We start from the raw sequence: 24,935 nt of genomic DNA, 5'->3' as shown, positions 1-24,935 counted from the left end.
TTACCATTCCATTCCATTCCATTCCATTCCATTCCATTCCATTGTAAGAGCCCTCTCTTCCTGTGCTCCTGCCCTCTACCTCCTCCTGTCTACAAGCAATCTAGAGAACAGAAAAATGAACCTTCCCTCTAAAACTTTTCCCTTCTCAGACTTTTTTCATTTCATCATAGTCCGGATCCGTGCTCCCCAATGCCGGTGATATTTACATTTTCTCCAGCAATGCAGGTTTGTATCCTCATCCTACTCAAAGAATGAGATCTTGTCTTGATCCTTTACTCCATCTCTGATAGAAATGTCTATATTCAAAAGTCTGACCCTTACCCAAACAGTATCTGAAGCTACAGTTGTAAAGAGGTTGGTAGGTGGACTTTTGAGGGGATAATGGGGTGAGAGGTGAAGAATAGGCTACTGTGATGGAGAATTGAACGAATGCTCATTCTTGAGATTTTGCCTGGGGCCCAAATTTTGATTTTTTTTTTTTCAGTACCACGTAAAGCACATAAGTTCCATGTTTTGGCTACCACTCCATTTATGTATGGAAAATGACAATTCTGTTTATCTACTTAATGATGGTATTGGTGTGAGGATTAATGTGTTGACATATTCGATGTAAATTGAATCTCTGACTTAAAAATGATATTGCTTTAGTGCTTCTACACATAGGCAAATCTTAACTGTGTGGATCCCCTCCTCCATTCTCCCCAGTGCTCAGGTCAATAGGGAAGGAACCTGAACATGTATGGAAGATATGTTTACCCTGGTAGATGAGATTCTATCTCAACCCCATTGAATCTAAATTTGGCCTCTAGAACAATCCCCTGAGACTTGTTTCCTGTGAGATTACCAAAACAAAAACAAAAGAAGGGGAGGGTGGAATTCACCTGAAGGACCTTGAAACGTTTGGAAAAGTACTCAGGGAAATTAATGTCACAGCCTTTTTGGCTCACTAAATCATGGATGTATTGTGTTGCTGCATTTTATATCAAGAATGAAAGCCAATGGCAGTTGGCTCTGTCTCCTGCCAGAGACAGCTTTCCATATGCTAAGTTCCCACCAACAATAAGTCCAGTCACCTCTGCACCTCACTGAACAACTCTCTATGAAAAGAACGGAGAAAGGCAGATTAGTGGAACTTCTAGCATTTCACAGAAAATATGAATGAGATGTCCTCACCCCTTTTTCTTCCCTCTCCCCCAAGTATCAAGTGATTTCAGTCTCCAGGACCCAACTTTCTCTCACCTGAATATGCGAGTGTGTTTATTGTAGTCATGCTGCACTGTAAGACAGTAATAAATGCTGGTTGCTAAGAGGATTTGAACAGATTTCCAAAGCAGATTTTAAGAACATTCTTGGTTTCTTAAGTCACCATGTTGGGATAGCAGATTTAGCAGATGGGAGAGTCTTCACTGGCACTAACCTTCCACTGTCTTCAATTCTAGTCTTTCAGTGCAGCACCTTGATCTATGCCCACGGGTTCTCTTTCTTAGGGTAATTCTTCCAGGAAAAGAAATCTAGGGCAGCCCAGGTGGCTTAGTGGTTTAGCACCACCTTCAGCTCAGGGCCTGGTCCTGGAGACCTCGGATCAAGTCCCACATCAGACTTCCTGTGTGGAGCCTGCTTCTTCTCCCTCTGCCTGTGTCTCTGCCTCTCTCTCTGTGTGTGTCTCTCATGAGTAAATTAAAGAGAGAGAGAGAGAGAGAGAGAGAGAAAGAAAGAGAAAGAGAGAAAGAAAGAAAGAAAGAAAGAAAGAAAGAAAGAAAGAAAGAAAGAGAAAGAAAAAGAAAGAAAGAAAAGAAAGAAAGAAAGAAAGAAAGAAAGAAAGAAAGAAAGAAAGAAAAAAAAAAAGAAAGAAAAAAGAAAGAAGAAATCTACTGTCCTTATCTGAATATATTTTTGCAAAGTAACTACTTTCCACTTTTGCAACATAGATGTCAGAGTGAAGCAAAAAGTGAAAAATCCACTCTGCATGGAAAGAGGAAACTGTCCCTTATTTGGATACTTCTTGTCTTATTTGGATATGTCCTATTTGGATACTTCTGATTTCAAGACAGATCTGAAGAAGATTCCAGGTTATAGTACTATTCCCCCAAATGAAAAAAGTGGTGACTTGTAAGACAAAAATGACAGATAGAACCACGAAATGTGACCGTTATGAGAATTTCCTAAAATGAGGTGCCCATGTAATTGCTTTACTTGGGTTGCTTTTATATGGCGGTTTGTACTAACACCCACAAGTGAGGACACTGATGAAATAAAGGAGACTTGGACTGCCAGAGGCCCATTTTTGAGTTGTCCTCATGAATGCAGCAAGCTCGAGTCCAAATGGAAAAGGGAATCACCTAGAGATCAACACTTGTGAGTTCCAAAGTGCTGCTCTGAAGTTTCATTTGCAATATGATTTCCCAGGAAAAGTGTTCACTGTGTGTAACACAAACAAACTGGGCTTGGTTCACAGGCCTGGTCAGCACCTGTGCCTCTGCTTTCCTGCACTGTTTTAGATCTCCAATGTGAAGACAGGTCTGTACAATGTTTGAGAGAGTCAAAGCAATCCTTCCATGGACTCTGGCCTCTTCTGAGTCTCACTCAAATGCCCTTTCTTTTTCACCTGGAGAAATCATGTGCTATATCAAATTAGAAGCCAAATGATGTTTTTAGGACCAGAGTGTTTTCCTTTGATGATGAACATTTTTTAAAACCACGAATTCCTGTTAAATACTTTGATCTGATTCATAAATAAAATATAATCTAGGAGCATGAAATTTAAAATCTCTGCAATGAATCATTTTAAAAATCAGTATAAGTGGACCTCTTGCATATGCACACACACATATGCACACACACACACCCATTTGCTTTTGGAGAATAATGTAACAATTGTGGTTCTTTCCTACTTATGTGGGTTTTTTTGTTTGTTTTTAGTTTTTATTTATTTATTTACTTAAGAGAGAAAGAGAGAGCAGGAGAAGGAGCAAAGGAAGAGGGAAAAGCAGACTTGGTATTGAGCACAGAGCCCTACTTGGGGATAGGACCTACAACCCTAAGATCAAGATCTGAGCTGAAATCAAGAGTCAAACAAGTCGGACGCTTAACTGACTAAGCCACCTAGGTGCCCTTCTGTTTACATTTTCTAAATAAGTCTTCTGCAAGGTGGGTGGCTGTGAGATCTCTCCCATATATGTTGTTAAATTCTCGAAGAAAGAAAAGAAACTACCTTTGGAACTACATTATGTCTAATTTTGTAGTTCCTACCTACCTTAGGAGAAGCAAGTGTAAACTGATGTGAGGCTGGGCCTCAATCATGCACATACGAGCTCAACCAATGGCACAACCATTCAAGAGACAAAACTTAATGAGATTAAGTCTGAGATCTGGATTCTAATTTTCAATGGGCTGAAGCAAAGGTTACTCTGATGTGCAGGACAGTTCCATGTCCAGTAAATGCTGCCTATATGCTCTTCATGGTCACTTTATCATCACTGATCCTCCGTCACCACATTGCTACTTAATCCTTGTTATTTACTGACTCAATAATAAAAGTAGAATATACTTCAAAGCCACAATGAGAAGAGTTTTATTTTTAAAGATGTTATTTATTTATTTATCTATTTATTTATTTAATTATGAGAGAGAGAGTATGTAAGAGCAAGAGAGAGAGCAAAAGCAAGGAGAACAACAGAGGGAGAGGGAGAGGGAGAAGTAGGCTTCCCACCAAGCAGGGAGCCCAACTCATGGATCTCCATCCCAGGGCTCTGGGATTATGACCTAAGCTGAAAGCAGATGCTTAAGCAACTGAAGTACCCTTGAAGCCTTTCTTAATAAAGTTTTCCATGCTTCCCTCACTTTTTCCATATCTGAGGGCAAATTCCTTTGTCTCTATTCACCTTACCTTACAGAATAGCTCATCTGGCAGTAATTGCAGCAAAAGAGTAACTATTCTATTCAAACAAAATCTGGTGATTTTTTTTTAAGCTTTAAAGACTATCTTAGTCTGCACAGATTGCCATAACAAAATACCATGAGCTGGGTGGCTTAAACAACAGAAATTTATAATCTTCTGGTTCTGGAGACCGGAAGTCCAAGATCAAATTTCAGCAGGCTTTATTTCTGGTGAGAGTGCCCTTCTTGTCTTGTAGATGGTTGCCTTCTTGCTGCAGTCTTCAAATGGCCATCCTTCTGAGCACTGACATGGGAAGGTAAGCTCCTGGTGTCTCTTCTTAGAAGAATGCTAATCCTATAAAGGCCCTACCACAATGATCCTATTTCACTTTAATTATTTCCTTATTCCAAAGAGCACACTAGGGAGTTAGCACTTCAGCATATGAATTTGGGTGTGATACATACATTTTAGTCCTAACAAGGGTACTCAAACTCTCTACTTGGAAATCTCTTTTCTTGATATGCAGCTAGAATACTCACTCATAGATATGCCTTCCTACTCTAAAATAGCTTTCAGGTGTACAAACTGCTATATCAAATAGTCGGCACACAGTGAGAGCCACCATCCTAGATAAACCTTCCCTAAGCTATAATCTATGTAATATGAATAAGAGTTCCTCAGAAAAATGGTTCTTGGTTCAAATACATAAGACAAATGCAACATACTATTATTTTTCTCCTTTAGTTAGTTATAGGGCACATTAAAACTTGAAAGATTCTGAGCAGTCCTACAGTAAAGATAACTACTTTATATACTTTATACACTATAAACTACATACTTTATCATATAACACAATATTTCAAAAGTTTTTTGAAGAACTCCCAGAATGTTGGAAAATAATGTCCTAAATCAATCTAATTAAGAGAGTTTGCAAAAAAAGAGAGAGCAAGAAAAAAGAGAAAGAGTTTATAAATTTTTCTCACTAAATTTTTTTAAATTTTATTTATTTCTTTAAGAGAAAGAACATGAGCAGGGGAGGGGCAGAGGAACAGGTACAAGCAGACTCCCTGCTGAATGCAGAGCCCAATGCAAGGCTCTCCACAGGATTCTATCCCAGGACCCTGAGATCATGACCTAAACCAAAGTCAGACTTTCAGTCAACTGAGCTACTCAGGATCCCCACCAAAAATCTTTTAAACAATTATCTCCCTAATATTTTGTAGCCAAAGATCTGTGGCACTGCACTATATCTTCTATGGTAACAAAATCAACATGCACCTAGCAATTAAGCACAAACTAAAGAATATGAAGCTCTGAATTCTACTCCTGGTTTCTACTACCTACTTGTTTACTTTTCTCATTTTTTTTTCTCTTTTCTACAGCTATTTATAACCAGTAAGATTATTTTGTACTATGGCTGTTAAACATATTGAAAATATGAAGCCCCAGATCTAGAATATATCAAAATAGACAAGTCCATGATCAGGATCACCTAATTCATCCTTTTTCATTTGCAAGGATATTAAAAAAGGGGGGAAAAAACTATCCTTAGAAAGATAATCTATGCATTCAGAAAGCAACCATTCTGATGTTAGTACTATTCCTGTTTCTCATGTGTAATAGAATATAGCTCCAAGATTCTGTAAGGATACATTCAATTATATGCAGACACATGTCAGCACACACCAACATTCGTGTGTGTGGGTAATGAAGTAAGTTAATATGAAGAGAGCTGTCACATCATCCAAAATGATTACATAAGCTAATTGGTCTGTGCATGCAAAAAGATACAAGACAACCATTACACATCCTAATAAATCTGCAAAATATTTACTTCACATTAGATACAATTGCAAACACTATGCAGTTCTGGAAAGTATCAAATGTTAGCTTTTATTGGTTTCTTTAAACACTAGATCATATTTAGGACTTTCACATTCAAATCACCTGTCATTCATCACTGTATTTGGCATGAGACAATAGCTAAAAAGAGACTGGGTCAGTGAAATTTTTGAATCACACCCACGAATAAAAGTGGTTAAAAGTTTTCACATTCACAGTGAAAACAATTAATGCAAAACTGCTCTAACACAATATAAAATTAATCTCCCTTTTAGATATGGATACAAATTAAAATAATACAGGATATGGACACAAGATTAAAAGAAACACAGAAAAGCAAGCAGTGCTTTTTGTCAGCCTCTTTATCATGGTCTGGCTTGTGTGAACATGAAAAGCAGGAAGATGTGGGCTCAAGCAGAGTGGGAGACACGGGGCCCAGAGACCTTCTTGGCTTCATTCCACTGGAAATATGATTACATAATGCTTTTCTTTAAAAAAAAAAAAAAAGGAGGGGGGAATTCTCACAAATATACAGAAGTCTGTTGAATTTCTATACACTAATAACAAACTATCAAAAAGAAAAATTAAGAAAACAATCCATCTTAAAATTGCATTAAAAAAAAATCCTAGGAATAATATAACCAAGCAGGTGAAAGAACTGTACACTAAAAACTATAAGACAATGATGAAAGAAATTGAAGACACAAATAAAAGGAAAGATATTTCATGTTCAAGGATTGGAAGGATATTATTAAAATATCCATATGACCCAAAGCAATCAACAGATTCAGTGAAATCCCTATCAAAATTCCAATGACATTTTTCATAGAAATAGAACAAGCAATTCTAAATTTGTATGGAACCATAAAAGACCCTGAAGAGCCAAAACAATCTTGAAAAAGCCAGAGGCATCATGCTCCCTGGTTTCAAATCAATTACAAAGATACTAATCAAAACACTATGGTATTGGCATAAAAACATACACATAAAACAATGAAGTATAAATGAAGAATAGAGTCCAGAAATAAACACACACCATCATGGTCAATTAATTTATGACAAAGGAGCCATGAATACATGATGGAAATAGGATAGCTCCTTCAATAAATGGTGCTGAGAAAACTGGACAGCTACATGTAAAAGAATGAAAATGGACCACTACCTGACCATACATAAAAATTAACTAAGAGATTAAAGATTTAGACATAAGACCTGAAGCCATAAAGCTTCCAGAAGTAAACAGGTAGTAAGCTCCCTGACATTTAGCTTGGTGATGTTTTTTGGATTTCACACCAAAAGCAGAAGCAACAAAAGCAAAAATATACAAGTGGGACTACATCAAACTAAAAGAGTTCTACACAGCAAAGGAAAACACCAACAAAATGAAAAGGCAACCTATGGAATAGGAAAAAATATTAGGAAATCATATATCTGATAAGGGGCTAATATCCAAAATACTGAAAGAAATTACACAACTCAATAGTAAAAGAAAACAATCTGATTTTAAAATGGACAGTGGAGGGGTGCCTGGCTAGCTCAGTCAGTAGAGCATGTGACTCTTGATCTGAGGATTCTGAGTTGAAGCCCCATGTTGGGCATGGAGCCTTCTTAAATAAAAATGGACAGAGGATATCAAAAGACATTTTTCTAACACGGACATACACTTGGGCAACAGGCACATGAAAAGATGCTCAACAGGAGGTGGGACAACATGGCAGAGGAGTAGGGTCCTCACCTCACCCGACCCCCACCCCAACTTACCTAGATAACTTTCACATCCTGAACACCTACAAATTCCACCTGAGAGTTAAAGAGAGAACAGCTGGAACACTACAGGGAGAAGAGTTTGTGCTTCTAATAAGGTAGGAAGGTGGGGGGGGGGGGATAAATAAATGAATAAATAAATAAATAAATAAATAAATAAATAAATAAATAAAAAAGAATCCAAGGGGGGAGGGGCCCCACAAGAAGCCGGGCTAAGGCTAGTGGTGAAAGCCTCTGGGGCAGGAAAGCCCAGCCCTGGGGAAGTGGGAACTCGGGCAGGATCGCAGGAGGGGCAGTGAAGCCTCAAGATTCCCGGGGGGCTATAAGAGGAGGGGCGCCGGGGACAGCTCACAGCAAACTGCGGCCTGATCTCGGTAAAAGTCTGGAGCGCTGCAGCCCTCAGGGCATTTGGGAGCATCTGCTCTGTTAGGCGGCCCGGCTCCAGACCGAGGTGGCCGTGCCCTGTTCCCTTCGGGAGAGGCGGTCCCGGAGTGCAGTTCCAGCGGCACAGGACCCGATCCCAGGGAGCCCAGTGGATACAGCCGGCGATCCCATGTTCCCCCCAGGACAGGTGGAGGTGGGGAGGGCACAGGACAGGGAGACTCTCCTGCCACGGGGCACCCCGAGCTGTGCAGGTCAGTGCCCCCTGCACCTGCCTCCAGGAGCGCATCCAGGCCACTTCGGACTGGGAGACTGTGGTAGTTACCGGGGGAGCTGACTCCAGGGCTGGAGAGCTGGCCACTGCCATTGTTGTTCCTCCTGGTTTCACCCTGCGCCTGGGAGGGGCGGGGCCACCAGGGAACAGAGGCCTCACGGGGTAAACAGCTCCCCCTGAGCCCAGCTCCCGGCAGGGGGTGGGGCATCTCCCCAGGTGCACACACCTGAGAATCAGCACAGCAGGCCCCTCCCCCAGAAGGCCAGCTGGAAGGACAGGGGAAGGGCAAGTTCTTGACCCAGCGGGGCTGGAAAGCTCCAGGGGAAGTCGAGGGACTTATAGTATATAGAACTAGAGGGTACCCCCCTCTATTTATTTATTTTATTTATTTTTTATTTAATTTTATTTATTTTTTTATTTTTTATTTTTTATTTATTTATTTTTCCTTTTTCCATGTCAACTCATTTTTATATCAGACTAAAACTTTCCAACATATTTTCTCTTTTCCCACCTTAACTATAATATTTTACCAGCTCTTCATTTTTAAATTGCTTTCTTTTTGACTTTCATATTTCTACAATTATATGTCTTAGATATATTTTTCACTTCTGGATTCCCTTCAACATATTCAATTTAACTTTGAGAGATATACAAGATATGGGCTTTTGTTTTGTGTTTTTTGGTTTCTCTGCCTCATTTTTTGTTCTACAATGGCGGAAGTTAATACCTTCTAAGACAAGACCAGCATGCACCCAGAACCAAGTGGTATACTGTGCTGGTTCATTCTGTGAGATTCCTCATTCCCATTCTGCCCTCCTCTTTTATCTTGTTTATGTTTTGCTGGTCAATGTTGGGACTTTCAATAAGTATTGCTGGTTTATATAAATTTAGGATTGAACATCTTCTAATATATAGAAATTAATACACTCAGAACCAAGAAGATCACCCTCTAGGACCCCTCAGGTAAACTACATTCTCTCTCCACTACCACTACTTTACCACCACCACCCACCAGGCGCCCCCCCCTTTTTCCTTTTTTTTTTTTTTCTTTTTTCTTTTTCCTCTTTATTTTTTTTTCTTCTTTTTTTCTTTTTCTTTTTTCTTCTTCTTTGGGGTTTTTGGCCTTTTACTTTTTATGACTTTAATTTAAAATGTTTTTCATGTTAGTGAACTTTTTGTTATATTTTGTTCTGATCTTTTTCATTTTCTGGTCTCTGACCTCATCAGAATCATCTAGGGTGGAATTTATTTAGGTCGTGGATGATATTTTTGACTCATCCCACTCATACAGCCACTCTGCACTGAGCAAAATGACTAGAAGGAAGAACTCACCACAAAAGAATCAGAAACAGTACTCTCTACCACAGAGTTACAGAATATGGATTTCAATTCTATGTCAGAAAGCCAATTCAGAAGCACAATTATAAAGCTACTGGTGGCTCTGGTAAAAAGCATAAAGGACTCTAGAGACTTCATTACCGCAGAATTGAGATCTAGTCAGGCCGAAATGAAAAATCAATTAAATGAGATGCAATCCAAAATAGATGTCCTAACTGCTAGGGTTAATGAGGTGGAAGAAAGAGTGAGTGACACAGAAGACAAGTTGATGGTAAGGAAGGAAGCTGAGGAAAAAAGAGAAAAACAATTAAGATACCTTGAGAAAAGACTAAGGGAAATAAATGATAGCCTCAGAAGGAAGCATCTAGGTATAATTAGGGTTCCAGAAGACACAGAGAGGGACAGAGGGCCACAAAGTATATTTGAACAAATCATAGCAGAGAACTACCCTAATCTGGGGAGGGAAACAGACATTCAGATCCAGGACATAGAGAGGCCCCCCCAAAAAAAATCAGTAAAAACTGTTCAACACCTCGACAGTTAATAGTGAAACTTGAAAATTCTAAAGGTAAAGAGAAAATCCTTAAAGCAATAAGAGACAGAGACTCTTAACTTATATGGGGAGAAATATCAGATTAACAGCAGACCTCTCCACAGACACCTGGCAGGTCAGAAAGGGCTGGCATGATATATTCAGGGTACTAAATGAGAAGAACATGCTGCCAAGAATACTTTATCCAGCAAGGCTCTCATTCAGAATAGGAGAGATAAAGAGCTTCCAGGATAGGCAGAAACTGAAAGAATATGTGAGCACCAAACCGGCTCTGCAAGAAATATCAAGGGGGATACTATAAAAGAAAGAGGAAGTCCAAGGAAACAATCCACAAGAACAGGGACTTAATAGCTATTATGATGACACTAAATTCATATCTTTCAATAGTTACTCTGAACATGAATGGGCTTAATGATCCCATCAAAAGACGTAGGATTTCAGACTGGATAAAAAAGCAAGACCCATCTATTTGCTGTCTACAAGAGACTCATTTTAGACCTAAGGACACCTACAGCCTGAAAATGAAAGGTTGGAGAACAATTTACCATTCAAATGGTCCTCAAAAGAAGACTGGGGTACCAATCCTCATATCAGATAAATTAAAGTTTATCCCAGAGACTGTAGTAAGAGATGAAGAGGGACACTATATCATTCTTAAAGGGTCTATCCAACAAGAAGACCTAACAATCATGAATATTTATACCCCTAATGTGGGAGCTGCCAAGTATATCAATCAATTAATAACCAAAGTAAAGAGATATTTGGTTAATATACTAATAGTAGGAGATTTCAACATGGCACTTTTAGCAAATGACAGATTTTCTAAGTACAACATCACCAAAGAAACAAGAGCTTTATTTTTTTTTAAGATTTTATTTATTTATTCATTAGAGATACAGAGAGAGAGAGAGAGAGAGAGAGATAGAGAGAGAGAGGCAGAGACACAGGCAGAAGGAGAAGCAGACCCCACATAGGGAGCCCGACGCGGGACTCGATTCCGGGTCTCCAGAATCAGGCCCTGGGCTGAAGGTGGCGCAAAACCACTGAGCCACTTTAAATGATACACTGGACCAGATGGATTTCACAGATATTTACAGAACTTTTCATCCAAACACAACTGAATACACATTCTTCTCAAGTGCACATGGAACTTTCCCCAGAATAGACCACATACTGGGTCACAAATCAAGTCTCAGCTGATACCAAAAGATTGGGATTGTCCCCTGCATATTTTCAGACCACAATGCTTTGAAACTAGAGCTCAATCACAAAAAGAAATTTGGAAGAAACTCAAACACATGGAGGTTAAAGAGCATCCTACTAAAAGATGAAAGGGTCAAGCAGGAAATTAGAGAAGAATTAAAAAGATTCATGGAAACTAATGAAAATACAGATACAACCATTCAAAATCTTTGGGATACAGCAAAAGCGGTGCTAAGAGGGAAATATATTGCAATACAAGCTTCCCTCAAAAAATTGGAAAAAACTCAAATACACAAGCTAACCTTGCACTTAAAGGAACTGGAGAAAGAACAGCAAGTAAAACCTACACCAAGCAGAAGAGAGATAATAAAGATTCGAGCAGAACTCAATGAAATAGAGACCAGAAGAACTGTAGAACAGATCAACAAAACCAGGGGTTGGTTATTTGAAAGAATTAATAAGATACATAAACCATTAGCCAGCTTTATTAAAAAGAAAAAAATTAAAATTAAATCATGAATGAAAGAGGAGAGATCACAACCAATACCAAGGAAATACAAGTGATTTTTAAAACGTATTATGAGCAGCTATATGCCAACAAATTAGGCAATCTAGAAGAAATGGACGCATTTCTGGAAACCACAAACTACCAAAACCAAAACAAGAATAGAAAACCTGAACAGGCCAATAACCAGCAAGGAAATTGAAGCAGTCATCAAAAACCTCCCAAGACACAAAAGTCCAGGGCCAGATGGCTTCCCAGGGGAATTCTATCAAACTTTAAAGAAGAAATAATACCTACTCTACTAAAGCTGTTCCAAAGGTTAGAAAGGGACAGAATACTTCCAAATTCGTTCTATGAGGCATCACCTTGATTCTGAAACCAGATAAAGACCCCCACCAAAAAGGAGAATTATAGTCCAATATCCCTGATGAACACAGATGCAAAAATTCTCAACAAGATACTAGCCAATAGGATCCAACAGTACATTAAGAAGAGTATTCACCATGACCAAGTGGGATTTATCCACAGGATGCAAGGCTGATTCAATATTCATAAAGCAATCAACGTGATAGATCATTATCAACAAGAGAAAAAACAAGAACCATATGATCCTCTCAATAGATGTAGAGAAAGCATTTGACAAAATACAGCATCCATTCCTGATTAAAACTCTTCAGAGTGTAGGGATAGAGGGAACATTCCTCAGCATCTTAAAAGCCATCTATGAAAAGCCCACAGCAAATATTATTCTCAATGGGGAAGCACTGGGAGCCTTTCCCCTAAGATCAGGAACAAGACAGGGATGTCCACTCTCACCACTGCTATTCAACATAGTATTAGAAGTCCTACCCTAGCAATCAGACAACAAAAAGAAATAAAAGGCATTCAAATTGGCAAAGAAGAAGTCAAACTCTCTCTTCGCCGATGACATGATACTCTACATAGAAAACCCAAAAGACTCCACCCCAAAATTGCTAGAACTCATACAGCAATTCAGCAGTGTGGCAGGATACAAAATCAATGCCCAGAAGTCAGTGGCTCTTCTATACACTAACAATGAACCTGAAGAAAAAGAAATTAAGGAGTCAATCCCATTTACAATTGCACCCAAAAGCATAAGATACCTAGGAATAAACCTAACCAAAGAGGTAAAGGATCTATACCCTAAAAACTATAGAACACTTCTGAAAGAAATTGAGGAAGATGGAAAGAGATGAAAAAAATATTCCATGCTCATGGATTGGAAGAATAAACAATTATTTTTCTTTTCTAACAAGAAAAACAATTTTTTTTCCTGGTCCACAGAAGATGCTTATTTGATGTAACAAAACAATACAGTTAGTGTTAGATCCAACACAAAAAGCAAAAGAAATGAAAAATTTGTACAATGCACATAGAAAAACCAGATGTTTACTGTGACAACTATATATTTCTAAAATAATGCTTCTAAAATTACTCATTTATTGAAATCTACATGAAAACAGAAAGATGTTAATAGCAACAAAGTGGATAAAAACCAAACATCAAATTTTGAGCAAATTAACATACTGGGCAATTTTGCTAACAAAGCATGATTTTTTTTTTCTTGTTCACAATCTGCTCAAAATATCTTTATACCGACAGGGTGGGCAGAACATTTAGGTTTAATATCAATTACACAACATTAGCATAAACTTCCACAACTACAGATAGGGTATTGTTTTCTTTTGAGCTGGCAAAGTGACTTTCACGTTTAGGAAAACGTCTATGCTACCCAGAGCAATTTACACATTCAATGCAATCCCTATCAAAATACCATAAACTTTCTTCACAGAGTTGGAATAAATAATCTTAAGATTTATGTGGAATCAGAAAAGACCCTGAATAGCCAGGGGAATATTGAAAAAGAAAACCAAAGCCAGGGACATCACAATGCCAGATTTTAAGCTGTACTACAAAGCTGTGATCATCAAGACAGTGTAGTACCATCACAAAAACAGACACATAGATCAATGGAACAGAATAGAGAACCCAGAAATAGACACTCAACTCTATGTTCAACTAATATTTGACAAAGCAGGAAAGAATATCCACTGGGAAAAGGGAAGTCAATAAATAGTGTTTGGGAAAATTTGGACAGCCACTTGCAGAAGGATGAAACTGGACCATTCTCTTACACCAGACACAAAGGTAAACTCAAAATGGATGAAAGATCTAAATGTAAGACAGGAATCGATCAAAATCCTAGAGCAGAACACAGGCAACACCCTTTTTGAACTTGGCCACAGCAACTTCTTGCAAGATACATCTATGAAGGCAAGGGAAACAAAAGCAAAAATGAACTATTAGGACTTAATCCAGATAAAAAGCTTCTGCACAGCAAAAAAAAAAAAAAAAAAAAAAAAAAAAAAACAGTCAAGAAAACTAAAAGACAACCTACAGAATGGGAGAACATATTTGCAAATGACATATCAGATAAAGGGCTAGTATCCAAGATTTATAAAGAACTTATTAAACTCGACACCCAAGAAACAAACAATTCAATCATGAAATGGGCAAAGACATGAACAGAAATTTCACCAAATAAGACAAGCACATGGCCAACAAGCACATGAGAAAATGCTCTGCATCACTGGCCATCAGGGAAATACCAATCAAAACCACAATGAGATACCACCTCACACCAGTGAGAATGGGGAAAATTAACAAGACAGGAAACTAAATGTTGGAGAGGATGTGGAGAAAGGGGAATCCCCTTGCACTGTTGGTGGGAATGTGAACTGGTGCAGCCACTCTGGAAAACTGTGTGGAGGTTCCTCAAAGAGTTAAAAATAGAGCTACCCTATGACCAGCAATTGCACTGTTGGGGATTTACCCCAAAGATACAGATGCAGGGAAACGCCAGGACACCTGCATCCCAATGTTTATAGCAGCAATGTCCACAATAGCAAACTGTAAAAGAAGCCATGATGTCCTTGGTTAAATATACAATGGAATATTACTCATCCATTAGAAAGGATGATTACCCACCATTTGTTTCCACGTGGGTAGAACTGGAGGGTATTATGCTGAGTGAAGTAAGTCAGTTGGAGAAAGAAAATCATCATATGGTTTCACTTATACGGGGAATATAAGAAATAGGGAAAGGGATTATAAGGGAAAGGAGGGAAAATGAGTGAGAGAAATTAGAAAGGGTGACAAAACATGAGAGACTCCTAACTCTGGGAAACAAAGGATAGTGGAAGGGGAGGTGGGTGGGGGGATGGGATAACTGGGTGACAGGCTCTGAGGGGGGCACTTGACAGGATGAGCACTGGGTATTATACTATATGTTGGCAAATCAAACTTCAATAAAAAAATAAAAGTAAATAAAATAAATTTTTTAAAAAGATGCTCAACATCACCAATCATCAAGAAAAACAAATCAAGAGCACAATGAGATATTACCTCATACCTGTTGAACTCAGAAAAACAAAAAACTAGTGTTGGCAAGAATGTGGAGAAAAGGAAGGCCTTGTGCACTTTTGATGGGAATGTAAACTGATGCAGCCACTATGAAAAATAACACAGAGTTTTCTGAAAAAAATCAAAAATAGAACTACTATATGATCCAGCAATTCTACTACTCAGTATTTATCTGAAGAAAACAAAAATGCAGGGGCATCTGGGTGGCTCAGTTGGTTGAGCATCTGACTCTTGATTTTGGCTCAGGTCATGATCTCAGGGTTATGAGATTGAGCCCCCTCATTGGGCTCCATGCTGGGCATGCAGCCTACTTAAGATTCTCTCTCTCCTTCTCCCTCTGCCCCTCCCTTCTCTCTAAAAAAAAAAATGAAGGAAACAAAAACACTAACTTGAAAATATATACACACCTCACCATGTTTACTGCAACATTATTTACAATAGCCAAGATATGGAAACAACCTAAGTGTTTATCAATGGATAAATGGATAAAGAAATTATGGTGTGTATATAAACAGACACACACACACTGAAGAATACTATCCAGCCATAAAAAAGAAAGAAACCTTGCCATTTGTGACAACATGGGTGGACTTAAGAGCATTGTGCTAATTGAAATAAGGCAAACGAAGAAAGGCATATACCATATGATCTCATTTACATGCAGAATTTAAAAAACAAGGCTCTTAGATACAGAGAACATATTGGTGGTTACAGGGGGAGGAGGATGAAATGGGTGAAGGGAGTCAAAAGGTATGAACTTCCAGTTGTAAAAGAAGTAAGTCAGGGGTATGTAATGTATAACATGGCAACTCTAGTTTATAATACTGTACTGCATATGTGAAAGTTGCTAAGAGAGTACATCTTAAAAGTTCTCACATAAAAAAAAGTTCCATAACTGTATGATAACTGATATTAACCAGACTTACTGTGGTGATAATTTCACATCATATACAAATACTGAATTATTATGTTGTATACTTGAAACTATCATAGTGTTGCATGTCACCTATACCTCAATAAAATAAAATTTTAAGAGCATTCTCATAGCACCTTAAAGTTCTTCTTTTACAAATTCTTTATTATCTGAACTGCTTGATAGACTATAAATTACTTGAAGGGCAAAGATTGGGTCTGTTTCAGAACTGTGCCTGGAATGTAGTATATGCCCAGTAATTATTTTTAATTGTAATGAAGACAAATTGAGTTTTTGAACATTTTGGAGAAGGAATTTTTCTTTGACTAAAAAGACTCAGAAAGTTATAAAGGCAGAAAAGACAATATGAAAAAAATTCTAACACCGTTATCATATCAGCACATTTATTCAGAGCAAAAAAAAAATGTCTTATTTTAAACGGGTTGAAATCTAAAATGTATAAAATGTATGTTACATGCAGAGAATGACAAACTGCTGCAGAAAGACTACAAGAGCAGAAATAGCAGTGAGCTTACTAGGAAAGAAAACACACCTATCTTGAAGCTCAGTCATCATTACCTTTGGCATGAGAAACCCAAAAACATGCCACAAAATTGGAATCTCTTTCTAAAACTAAGATTTGGCAATTTACTAGATATGAGCTAGGATGAACCACAGCACTCAAAGGGGAAACTTCAAATGATTGTGTCTTAATGCAGTAATTAGGTAGAAGGGGGGAAAACACACACACACAAAGGAGGACAAAGGAATACAATAAAACAAATCTTCAAAATGGGTAGAAGTGAAAACACTCATTGTTTCAGCATGCTAGCATCTGGTAATATTACAAGGCTCCCAGGCAGTCCTGTTTGCTGCCCAGGTATTACAGCAAGAAGAAATTCTGACAAAGACCTTTGGAGATCCCGAAACATAGTATGGTTGCTTGCATATCAGAAAAGGAAGACTTTCAGGAAGATAAATGCATGCAGGGAAAATGTAAATTCAAAGTTCTGACGTATTATTAAGTTGCTTATTTTTTAAAGTTATCTTAGAGTCTAAAATTTAATGCTCAAGAATATAAATAAACAGGAAATATATTTTAAAGCACCAATAGGATTTTTTAATGCATACACATGTATGATAAACTATATACATGTGCTACCATTCCCTGTGTTAAACAATATATTAGTAAATCTTAATTTCTTTCTTGATTTTTCACATAAAAACATATACAAATTATATTCCTTTCTACTTATTCCTCAGTTTATTATCATCCACTCTGCTAAAGCTCTGTGCTGCCTGCATTATGGACCATTGCCCTGAGAATTTGAAAATTTGTAAATAAATCCTCAAAGGCCATAAAATATACCCTAGAATAAGTGGCAAGATATCTGAAAGAAAAAAGAACATTGGAGGATTAGGTTGATTTGCCCTCCATAGGGACATAATCAGAAATTCATTCTCACAATACCAATTAAAAGGGAGGGGGATGCTCCTGGCTGGCCCAGTCAGTAGAGCACATAACTCTTGATCTCAGGGTTTTGAGTTTGAGCCCCATGTTGGGCACTGATATTAGTTACAAGTAAAATAAAAAATAAATAAATAAATAAATAAATAAATAAATAAATAAATAAATAAACTTTAAAAAGTCATGTAATTAATGGGATGATTGTATTTTTTAGGACTCAAGGATGAGTTTCTTAAATTGTACTCAAATTTATTTCTTTTCAATATTAAATTCCAAACAAACTTAGCAAAAAATACTTCATGACAATTTGACTGATAATATAAATGTCAGAATGGATAGAAGTCTGGAAACCCCTGTTTCTAGACAGAGGTCAGAAAATGGGGAGAGGAACTGATGACTATACAAGAAAAAAAGAAAAACAAGGGAATGTGAATGGCATAAACAAAAACTTTTTTTAATGGCATAAAAAAAAAAGTTGTAGAGATATTATCTCAGTGATTTCAAAGGGATGTATTTTAAACAAGAGGAATCTGTTTTATTTGTATATAGACAAGAACATTCACACGGCCAGTGTACACATACCTTCATTTCTGCATAAACCCCTATTACCTCTAATAGCGTCCTTATTACTTGACTTCAGCTGCCTGAGTTTGATAATAAATCCACCAAAAGAAATATCCAGTGACAGGAAAAGATAGATTTACAGTTTTCCCATGGGATCCCAGGCATAAATTCAGTTTTTTTTCTTAACGCCCAAAGTTGCAGATGCTTTCCATTTTTACAAATACTTTTTGTATGACTGTCTACTATGGCATGTTATAAATTTTAGTTATTTCACTTCTTATAAAAGGCCGTACATTAAAATCTCATTTCAACTATTAAGCCTTAGAACAAAAGGAGCGCTATTCCACCCACTACCAGGTTCTTCACCAGTGCACTGTTTTATTCATCAAGATCTTCCTGTGGTGGCTAAAGTTCTACTTCTAACCTGTTCAGTGTATTCTTTCCCTTTCAGGATATTTGTTACTCCGAGACTTCTTTTTCTCTAAGAATCCTTTCACTTAAGCAATACTGACTCATTTTTCAGCAAAATTTTTGTTCTCATTCTTCCAAAAGAGAAAATAATCCCTGCAGTTGCCACCTGTTGAACATTTTCAATTTCCACAATTTCCTCTCAATAAAATGCTGACCAGAATTACAGTAATTCTGAAAGTGTTCTCTCTGGCTCCTTCTTTAATGCTGGAAGAACTTACCACTGATGGACTATTTCTTTTGATAGTTGTACATTCTAAGGCTGCATTTTACTACTGCCAAATCGAATGCAGATGGTTTCAATGTAGAAGCCACAATCTAGCCTCAGTCTCTTTCCTGATCAGTATTCTTCTTGGGGCTTTCACTTCAAACTGTTGATCCCAGGAGTCTCTGGCCTTGTCTGTATGACTTATCAATTCTCTATACAAACCACCTTCCCCTCTCAAAGGGTGAAACACTGAGATTATTACAAAATGGCCCCCTTTATAACATCATAACCACTATTCTTTTGCATTTGTCATCACTCAAATCACTATGTTTCAAATACCCATCCCTAATATATCATGCAGACATCATCAGGTTGAGTGTAACATTACTGCTTGAGCACTTACTTAACTTCCTCTCCCTTCCCACTGGTTTTCAACATTCACTGGACTTTTCCCATCCACAGATGAAATGTTGATTTGCTTTTCCCAACCTCCTAGCCTAAATTAGACCAAAACCCAAACCAGGCCCACTGCCTTCTCAGCTACAAAGACTTCATAAACTCTATACAGTGGCGTCATGAGAAACACTAGTCAAGGGAAAGATAATCCCACTATACATGTTGAAAATTTCCATTACCTCATTGCAGTGGGTTAATGGTGGCCCTCTGAAAGACATGCCTATATCCCAGAAAGTGTGATTTTTATCTCATTTTGGAAAAGCAGCTTTGCAGATGCAGCCAAGGTAAGGATTTCAAGACAAAATCATCCAAGATTTTTCAGGTGGACACTAAGTCCAGTGGCAAGTGCCTTCCGAAGGTATACAAGGGAAGACACACAGAGGAGTAGGCCATGTGAGGAGGGAAGCAGAGATAGGAGCGATGCAGCCACCTGCCAAGGAGCATCTGGAGCCACCAGCAGTGGGAGGAGGCAAGGAAGGATCCTCCCAGAGCCGCCAGAGGGAGCACGGCCCTGCCAACACCTTGATTTTGGACTTTTGGCCCCCAGGCCATGAGAGAATAAATTTCTATTGTTTTAAGCCACCCCATTTGTACAAATGTGTTAAGGCAGCCCTAGGAAATTAACAAATCCATTATAATTACATACAGCTTAGTTAGGAAGGAAACACTCAAGTCAGGATCCTTGAATACAAATACTTACTAGGATCACAAAAATTTGAGTTACCTAGGTTCATTCACCCTATAAGTATTGACCATCTCTTGTTTGCCAGGTCCCATACTAATTATTGGGAATACACAGGACTTACTAGGATCACAAAAATTTGAGTTACCTAGGTTCATTCACCCTATAAGTATTGACCATCTCTTGTTTGCCAGGTCCCATACTAATTATTGGGAATACACAGGAAAACAGGGGGAAACCGTTGTTCCTGCCTGAATAGAGCTGATATGTTAGTGTTTCCAGTCCAAAATTAAGCCAAAGGCAATTCTGATTTCTAAAAGAAAATAATCTTGGAAATGCTTTTTAACTGGAAGTCCTTAATTATGTATAAAATAATTAATACCACATGAATAAGTTTTCTTCCATGCATGTAGCTTCAAAAATGAAGTAAAAAAGCATTTGGCCAAATATATTTGGGACTTTCCTGAGTTTAAGTCTTTAGGAAAATGGTTGGAAGGACACAATGAACTCCCAAATGACAGTGGTGATAAAAATGACTATGCCATCATTTGTAAGTGTTGTTTGTTTCTGAACAACTTGTACGCTATGTAAACATTTGTGTGGGGGGGAGGGTTTGTATGTTGTGTAAACTTTTTTTCTTCACCCTCACCCAGACAACTTGGGGAAATCCATGAGGTGGAATGAAGCATGGAGATTACCTGCTTAACTATACTCACATGTATTAAGAACAACAATAACTATCATTTATTGTGATGATTACTTTCCAGTCACTTTGCCTAAATGGTTTATACACAGAATCTCATTTGACCTACAAAACATCCCTAAGAGACAGTCCCAATTATCTACTTTCTTTGAGGTCAGCTATTTGCCTGCATTCCTGAAAACCTCATTCCCTTGCCCAGATAAGTGACCATGGATTTGGAAGTTCCAATAACTTCTGACTTTCTTACTGTTCCTCTCTGCCTTTGCCTGGCCTTCCTGCCTTGCTGTTAACTGATGAAATGACTATCACAATCCTAGAAATATGACCCAAAGTGACTGTGCACCTGCAAAAGAGTCTCCATTCTTCATTAGATAGAGCTGAGGACAGAAACAGCTCCAGGCTTGAAGGGACTTTTTCCTAACAGCCTGGGATTGACCACTATCTGCTCTGACCTCCCATGTTACATTCAGACATAATATACACATGCCAACAGACTGTCATTCAGATTGTCTCCACCCTCCCTGCCCTTCTATCACTTTCTTTCTGTTTAATCCTGCCTGTTACCCAAAGGAGTGGCAATGCCAAATGGATTTGATGGCAGAACTAGCACAAAATTTGCAGATTGTCTGAAGCCTAATCTGCTCATAGTAAAAACCCAAAGGATGGGGACTTTAACAGAGCCTAAAGGAATCTGCTGCTATAAAGTTGCATCTTAAAAAGTAGTCATAAGACCACCTGTTTTAGAATCTCCTACAGTGCTAAAAATTCAGCTTCTCAGACTATACCCCAAGCTCACTGAATCAAGAACAAAGACTTGAGGTCTGGGAATCTGCACTATTAAGATTCCCAGGTGTTTTTTAATATGCTCGGAAGAGTGGAATCCACAAGATGAGGAAACTCCCCTAAGAAGTCATCACTAAATGGATGTATGCTGGTGTCAGTATAAAGAAGGCAAAGGGGGGCAAGGAAAAAGGACAGAATGACCTTAAAAGATGACCACCGGAGAATACAAAAACTGTGTATAGTAAAAAGAATACTGGATTGGGACTTGAAAGACCCAGGTTCTGCGCTCAACTCTACTACTCATTCATTCAAAATGTATGTATTAACTAACTACTATGTAGACAATTTTGAAAGAGGCTCTAGGGATACAGCAGAAGGCAAATCCCTGACCACAAGGAGCTTGCAAGGGAGACAGACAATAACAAGTAAGCATATTGTTCAGTAACATATGAGTGCTCTGAAAAGAGACAGAGTTAGGGATAAGGAGTAATGGGAGTGAGCAATCAGATCTGGAAAGTGGATGAAATGAGGTAAGCAAACTATTCCAGTATCTATCGAGAGAGCATTTAGCTGGAATGGAGCTTGTATGCAGATGGAATACCAGGTAGGAAGCTTTGAGGAAAGGAGTGTTGTATACAAGGAAGAGAATGAAGCTAGCATGTCTGGAACAACATGAGTACATCAGGGTCTAACTCTCTTCATTCCCAAAACTTTATTTCATCAACAAGCATTTATAGGTTAAATTTAATTTCCTGTGCTTTGACCCATAGCAGGCGTGGTCTGTGAAATTCTGATTTAATTTTCTTAGTACAAGGGTGACTTGAGAAAGATCCAAGTTTTTGCACAAACAAATTAACAGCTAGCCATCTACAATGCCATGGTTTTTACAACCTTCCCCTGACATCTCTATCCATAAAGTCATCCTATTAAGTAAGTCAGAAAAGTTCATTTTTTCTCAATAGCTACTATTTCTAGTAACTTACTCTTTGGAATACATGGAGAACACTGGAGTTCTAGTTTCCAGCCATGAATATGTTAGCTCGGATTTGCCTGATTAGCTGAGGGTCAACAACCTAGATGCTTACACAGGCACAGAATGGTTTGGGAATGGAGATGGGGTAAGGAGGAAGAGTTACAATAAAATTGTGTTCCTACAGGGAAAAGGACAGAAAAAATAAAGCCAGAGATACATCTTCCTGTGACCAGGATTCATCATGGAATTCCCACCAAATCCTGGGCAGCTCAGAAGGCAGTATAAAGACAGCATGAGGATCCCAAATGTGCACATAACAGGCTCCAAATGATGAAAGCCCTTGAGTGGAACTTGAGGGAAAAATTCAAAAATAAATTTCAAAACTGAATCTTTTTATTCTGTTTTACTTTTATTTGCTATACATAAAGTAAATCCCATTCCTAATTTAACTAACATTAGTGAGACTTTCTAATTCACCATCAGCTGCCTCTCCCCAGCCTCATTTGTCTCCCTCCCCTCTTCTCTGGGACCCAGCAGTGTGCCTAATTTATAGGCACACAGAATCCCATTGCCCACCACTGCAACACTTTTAAATAAAACAACAGACATCTACAGTTCCTTCTGGTGTATTTGTTTGTATTTAGACCGTAGCTTTTGACTTGGGAAAAGGAAAAGGAAGCATCTCAAAGATTAAGTTGGCCAGAGATCATCTTCTTGGTTTGAAAATGAAGACTATCAGAGTGGGGGGAGGAGAGGGTGGAGAGAAAAGGTCTTGAGAATAGTTCTCTCCATGTAAAGTACTAAATTGAACGATGTACCAGTAACAACAGCAACACAAGAACAACCACAAAAACTTGACTAATGTTTTTGGATACAGTAGAGAATGAACCCAGGTTTTCAAAATCTATCAAGTAACTATATTCTACATCACAGAGCTCATAACCACACTCCATGAGGTTCATCAATTCAGAATTTGGGTTCATCGGTAGGTACACTTTTAGAAGAACCAACAATAATCAGCGCTTCAATCACCCTTGTCTTTGTGTCACTACCAAAAAAAAAATTACCTCACAATTGTGTCCCTCCTGGACTCCACTGAATGAAACCAGTTGTTTTCACAAAACCGTTGGCATGTTTCTCAAGCCAAATTCTAAACATCCAATCTTCTCTCCACCTGAAACATGCAGTTAGAAATGTAGCATAGAAAACAACATATTTTAATAATTCTACACCCGTCTGTCCTTTTGATATTGATTTGCTCCGGAGTTCAGTTCTTTGCCTGCTCTTTTTTCCTTCTACATATGTGTCTCTGGGCAATTTCATCCATTTCCATAGCTGAAACTACCATTTCAATGTTGATTAATTGCAGACCTATTTCCAGTGCAAACTCACATGCCTAATGCCTACTAGGCATCTACGAATATTCCATGGGGAAAAGAAACAAGAGAGAAGACTGCACTAACATTTGTTGAACATCTACAAGGCCCCAGCACTTCAGACTTTCCTCAGTATCATTTATTACCCCAAATCTCTGCCTCCTCTTACATATACTTCATGCTTCATGGCTCCACCTTCCACCCAACCACCAAAACCAGAACCTGAAGAAAAGTCAACCTAGACTCCATGTTCTCACCTGGCCACACGTTCGACTAGTAAGAAAACATTATAGATTCTGCCTCAAAAAACATAAAAATTTTTATTTTTTAATGTAATCCTTTGTCTGCATCCTCATGGCTACTGCCACCATCCAGGCCCTTTTTCCTTTTTACACGGGATTATGTAGCCACCCAACTCTTCTCCCACCCTCTTATCTTGGCTTCAGCAAGTTGTCAAAAAGGCAAATATAATCACGTCCTTCTCTTGGTTAAAATCTTTCAATGACCATCAAGTATCCTCACAAGAAATCCAGATTCATTTCCTGCTGGTCCCTTTGACACAGCATCAATGCTAATCTGCACACATTTTCCCAAGTATGCAACGTTCATTGCACAGGGCTTTTGTACATGCTTTTCTGATACCTCCAGAAAACTCTCCCTGTCTTCTCCTCCCCCTCACCTTCTCAAGTGGCCATTCTCTGTGATTGTACAGCTCTACAATAACATGTCATGCTGCATTCTTTTCCTCAGAGTGATCTTTTGGAACTTTTGAATTGAGAACTTCTTGAAATCAGACACTGTCTCTTTCACCCCTATGTCCCCAGCATCCAGCACAGTGCCTGGAACGTAGTAGGCTCTCCAAAGAAATTGAGCAAACAAGTTAATGTGCCCCAAGTTCCTTTACCCACCTGTGACATAGGAAGCTATGACATGTTTGAAAGGTCATAAGATGCATGGAGCAATGCATCAACTGCTAGTTGATACCTTGACTACTGCATACTCCTAATTGAAGTTCTCCTAGTCACTCAGTTATGCACAGTTAGGAGTTTTTCTCTCAACTCTTATACAAGCATATTTCTAATCAAAAGACAAATCTAGCTAATCAGAACAGATGAATTTTGCATAAAATTTAAGGTGCCTTTGTGACTTAGGATGGCAAA

The 24,935-nt window shown here is 38.3% G+C and overlaps 1 long non-coding RNA gene across 1 annotated transcript; it reads left to right on the top strand.

Annotated features, from left to right (window-relative positions):
• Positions 1-55: 55 nt before the first annotated feature.
• LOC111093648 lies at positions 56-22,761 on the top strand. Its single transcript, XR_005382520.1, has 3 exons — positions 56-225; positions 4,134-4,193; positions 22,584-22,761. It is a non-coding gene; the product is annotated as an uncharacterized LOC111093648 (long non-coding RNA).
• Positions 22,762-24,935: the final 2,174 nt, after the last annotated feature.

Source organism: Canis lupus, chromosome 32 (genome assembly GCF_011100685.1).
Source record: "Canis lupus familiaris isolate Mischka breed German Shepherd chromosome 32, alternate assembly UU_Cfam_GSD_1.0, whole genome shotgun sequence".
Lineage (NCBI taxonomy): Eukaryota > Metazoa > Chordata > Mammalia > Carnivora > Canidae > Canis > Canis lupus.
Note: the sequence above shows the minus strand (reverse complement) of the source record. Positions and strands in the feature narration are given on the sequence as shown.